The following is a 6000-nucleotide window of genomic DNA, read 5'->3' as shown; positions in this document are numbered from 1 at the left end:
TGGTAGTTCGTGGTAGTTCTTCCATGATAGCAAATGGGTGGGCTTAAGGTGGTTGCCGTGGTGAACCATGGTAGTGGTTTCGTTGATGAAACCGTAAACAGAAAAATAAGTACCATCGAGTGTTATTGTGATGGTGGTGGAAAGGTGATGGAAGAGATAGGTGTATCGTGGTGGTGATGTAGGGAGGTTGTTCACGGTGGAGATGCTGGTGTCGGGTTTGAGGAGATGAAGTGGGTTGAGGGGTATTGGTGATTGTTGGTTTCATATGTATATGTAATATTACATATGTCATATGTATATATGTACTAGAACATGTAAATATAGATACTCCGTTAAAATAAGTAAAGGAAGAGGAAATTTAAAAGATCAAATAGTAATTTAAACATAATTCTCAATCAAATATCACGGACATAATAGAGTATTAGACTGCCGACACTTTTATTAACTGTAGTTCGTTGCTCCGTTGTTGATTCAGTATCGGATAAAAGATTTATTTTGGTCATTATGGTATAAAATACGATCCTTAACTATTAAATAAAAATTACATTAATTATTCACTCCCAATCCCAAGTAAAATATAAAAAGTTTTAAAATTTAACAAATAGTTCCTAAGTATATATTTAATAAGCCTATAAGTTATAAAACTCATTTTCGGATCATCGTTTATCTTAAAAATCACATAAGCTCCTTTTTAACTCGTGTAATATCGTTCAAATGATAACTGGGTGTTACCGTCGTTTACTAAATAACTTCAAAATCACATATACATACCTTATTTATATAGATGTGTTTTAAATAATAATTATCATAATATCATACTTTACATATTTGATTCAAATGATTATTTTGTATTAATTTAACTTAATATGTATTCTTATATTTATATATGTATATATATTTACATTTTTATTTACACAACTTGTTCGTGAATCGTCGAGCACAGTCAAAGGGTAATTGGTTACATGAATATAGTTTCAAAACTTTTTGAGACTTAATATTACAGACTTTGCTTATCGTGTCAGTTTCATATTAAGATCAAGTTTAATATTACAGACCTGGTTCGCTAAGACCACAACTCTGATACCATATGTAAAGACCCGTCCTAATCCATAAGAATGAATACAATAACATATGATTATATCGCGAGGTATTTGACCTCTATATGATACATTACATTGGAAGCTGACGGCATGCATACCATTTCATAATATATCCAACAATAGTTGACTTAGTAATAATCTTGATGAACTCAACGACTCGAATGAAACGTCTTTTGAAATATGTCATGAATGACTCCAAGTAATATCTCTAAAATGAGCAAATGCACAGTGAAAGATTTCTTTAATACCTAAGAATAAATATGCTTTAAAGTGTCAACCAAAAGGTTGGTGAGTTCATTAGTTTATAATAATCGATCATTTTTATCATTTTAATAGACCAGAAGATTTTCATTTCCATTTCTCATAATATACGTCCCATGCATAGAGACAAAAATATCATTCATATGGATTGAACACCTGGTAACCGACATTAACAAGATGCATATAAGAATATCCCCTATCATTCCGGGAAATCCTTCGGACATGATAAAAACGAATTCGAAGTACTAAAGCATCCGGTACTTTGGATGGGGTTCGTTAGGCCCAATAGATCTATCTTTAGGATTCGTGTCAATTAGTAGATCGGTTTACTAATTCTTAGGTTATCAAGCAAAAAGAGGCATATTCGACTTCGATCATTCAACCATAGAATGTAGTTTCGATTACTTGTGTCTATTTCGTAAGGCATTTATAAAAGTAGCACATGTATTCTCAGTCCCAAAAATATATATTGCAAAAGCATTTAAAAAGGGAGTAATGAAACTCACAATACTGTATTTTGTAGTAAAAATACATATGACGAAACTGAACAATGCAGGGTTGGCCTCGGATTCACGAACCTATATCATTTGTATATATATTAACGCACATAATGGTAATCGAACAAATTTTGATATTATTATTAATTGTTATTTTAGTAACTTGTACGTTTCATTAATAACTAAATAAACCTATTTATTTTATATACTTTAAATAGATAATTAATATTTATTACAAAAATAATAATATAGTTATGCTTTATGTTAATAATATATTTTTATATAGAAAATCTTTATTCCATTTACTAATAATGATAAAAATAATAATACTTTTGTTAGAAATAGTGATAAAATTAATAAAAATAATAATGATAAAAATAATGATAATTCTAATAATAATAATAATAGTTTTAATAATAAAAGTGATAATTTTGGAAAAAAAATATTAGTTTCAATAATAATACTACTTGCATTAATGATAATAATAATAATAATAAACATGATAAAATTACTAATAATAATAATAATAATAATAATAATAATAATAATAATAATAATAATAATAATAATAATAATAATAATAATAATAATAATAATAATAATAATAATAATAATAATAATAGTAGTAGTAGTAGTAGTAATAATAATAATAATAATAATAATGATAAAAATAATAATAAATAAAATAAAATATTAATGATACTTAATAATAAGAATGATAAAAATAATACTAATACTACCAATATTAATAATGATAATAATACTAATGATAATAATAATAAGAATTATGTTTATACCATAATCATCGTCATTTGATATCATCATCATCGATTTGCCATCATCATCATCACTATCTATGGGTTCATCATCATCCCATACCATCATTACTGTACATCATACCTCATACATCATACATCATCTCATCAACACTTCATATATATAGAAATAGATCGAATAGCAACAGTAGCAACATACGTTCATACACATGGTCATATCGATTGGGCCTGATATGCTGTTGGGCTTATTGTTGCTAGCAAATAGTTAGGCCAGGTTTGTTAAATGGGCTGAGCAGGAAAAACAAGATCAAAAAAATAACAGTCTGTTTGTAAATTTATTTAAAAACACGAATGGCCCAAGAGTGGCCCGGTAGCGGATCTGGTTAAATTGATGGGTTGGCTTTCGGTTCATTAACAAAAATAACGGACTGTAGCATCAGTCATGATCGAAGGTTGATAGTAAGATATCAATTAGTAACAAAAACGACAAGAGAAGAAACCAGTAATTTTGATGGAGTAAATAACAAACAAGAATGGAGGTGAGCTGTAGCAAACAGAAGCAATCGTCTTCATCATTGTGATTATAACATGTATTGTCACCACCATATCATTTTCTTCATTGTATCATCTTCATCATGTAAACAGCATCACATCATCATCATCCATATTCGCTGTACCATACCATCACTATTATATCATCTCCTCATCAAACGCCAATATCATCATCGTCTCCATCATCACAGTATCCTAATATTATCTATCTTTTTATGAAAACCGAAGCAGGAAACCACAATTATAACGACCCATATAACCTCATGTTTTTACGGCCCACTTGATTTAGAGGAACCCATTTTAATAGTCTACTAGATTTATAAATTTGGATCCACCAATTAGTTCAATACTTGAGTCAAAAGTTTTCGTTTTAATAAATAAATTGTACCAAAAGGCAAATTGCAAACGAAATCTTTACAGCTCATCATATTTTGTAGTAACCCTAACAAGTGGGCAAGTGATAGTAGGTTGTCGTTGATGTTTTAAAAAAATAAATCGAGTGGCAGCCCCAATAAAATAATAAACCATATAGCATTAAAGGTTTAGGTTGTTTACAGAAATATCACCATCATCACTTTACTTCATCACTTATATACGTATAACATCATCTTATCGTTGTTAACATCTTTCATATGGTAACAGTCGGCAGAAGCTGGAAAAAAAAAATATACGTGCAGCAGGTTTATTGGTTGATCTTTGGGGTTGTTTCTCACTTAGTTGTTTGAACAGATAAAAAAAATAGAATAGATAGTAAACAGTGGCGGTGTGATATAGTTTTGTGGGTTTGATCCGTTAACAAGAGAAAAAAAAATATTTTCAGTCCCGTACAGTAACAATATGGGTCACGAAGTTGGTGGGTTTGGTTTTGGAATACTCGATCGAAAACAGAAAAGTTATAATAACAACAAATCCTTCGGTTTGATAGTGGTGGTTATAAGTGGTGATCAAATGGGTTTTGTGAAGATGGTTGTTTGATCGAACAAGAAAAACAGGAACGATCGGTAGGGATACAAGATGGTTAGATGGTTGTGTTGTGGTGGCGAATGATGGTTCATTCGACTAGTAGGAAGTAAGGAAACAAAAGTGACGATTGTTCGATGGTTGTTGAGCAGGGGTCACAAAAAAGAAGAAGAGGGTGGAAGTGGGTTTGATGTTGGTAGTTTGTGATAGTTCTTCCATGATAGCAAATGGGTGGGCTTAAGGTGGTTGTCGTGGTGAACCATGGTGGTGGTTTCGTTGATGAAATCGTAAATAGAAAAACAAGTACCATTGAGTGTTATTGTGATGGTGGTCGAAAGGTGATGGAAGAGATGGGTGGTATCGTGGTGGTGATGTAGGGTGGTTGTTCACGGTGGAGATGTTGGTGTCGGGTTTGAGGAGATGAAGTGGGTTGAGGGGTATCGGTGATTGTTGGTTTCATATGTATATGTAATATTACATATGTCATATGTATATATGTACTAGAACATGTAAATATATATACTACGTTAAAACAAGTAAAGGAAGAGGAAAGTCAAAAGATCAAATAGTAATTTAAACATAATTCTCAATCAAATATCACGGACATAATAGAGTATTAGACTGCCGACACTTTTATTAACTGTAGTTCGTTGCTCCGTTGTTGATTCAGTAGCGGATAAAAGTGTTCCTAATAATCCCAAAATTTTAAATTAAGTCCATTTATTTATTTTGGTCATTATGGTATAAAATCCGATCCTTAACTATTAAATAAAAATTACATTAATTATTCACTCCCAATCCCAAGTAAAATATAAAAAGTTTTAAAATTTAACAAATAGTTCCTAAGTATATATTTTATAAGCCTATAAGTTATAAAACTCATTTTCGGATCATCGTTTATCTTAAAAATCACATAAGCTCCTTTTTAACTCGTGTAATATCGTTCAAATGATAACTGGTGTTACCGACGTTTACTAAATAACTTTAAAATCACATATACATATATATTTAATATACCTTATTTATATAGATCAGTTTTAAATAATAATTATCATAATATCATACTTTACATATTTGATTCAAATGATTATTTTGTATTAATTTAACTTAATATGTATTCTTATATTTATATATGTATATATATTTACATTTTTATTTACACAACTTGTTCGTGAATCGTCGAGCACAGTCAAAGGGTAATTGGTTACATGAATATAGTTTCAAAACTTTTTGAGAATCAATATTACAGACTTTGGTTATCGTGTCAGTTTCATATTAAGATCAAGTTTAAATTTTGTCAGAAATTTCCGGGTTGTCACACTTATCTCCTTCATTAATTTGATCATACATCGTCTTTATCATGGTCACGGTCCATATCATCATCATAATTAAACCATCATCTGATCACCATCATCTTTATACCATCGTCTTCATCTTCTTCGTGTGTTAACTCAACAGAAACAGTAGAGAGCTGCAGCAGTAGTTCAAAAGAAAAGAAAGATATAGAAACTGTGCAGTAGCAGAAGCCATACAGCGAAAAGAAAAAAAAATAATGGCGGTTTGAGTGGTTATCCAAAAGCTGAATCAGAAGAATAGCTGCATCTTTTCATGATCTGTAATCGAGTAGGAAAACAAAAAACTACTAATAGTTTTAGTTGGGTTTACGATTTACACGAGTAGTTAGTTACAGGTTTACTGTAGTAGCAGTAGGTGTTCGATGGTGAACCAAAGTAGAAATGGAGCAGTAGTTCTCGATTAGACATGTTTGTGGGTCTAGTTTACGGTGTTTCGGTGGTGGTTATGATGGTGATGAACTGATTTAGAAATCGAAACCGAAACCGTAGTAGTAACATC

This window comes from Rutidosis leptorrhynchoides, chromosome 6 (assembly GCF_046630445.1).
Source record: "Rutidosis leptorrhynchoides isolate AG116_Rl617_1_P2 chromosome 6, CSIRO_AGI_Rlap_v1, whole genome shotgun sequence".
NCBI classification, from domain to species: domain Eukaryota; kingdom Viridiplantae; phylum Streptophyta; class Magnoliopsida; order Asterales; family Asteraceae; genus Rutidosis; species Rutidosis leptorrhynchoides.
Note: the sequence above shows the minus strand (reverse complement) of the source record.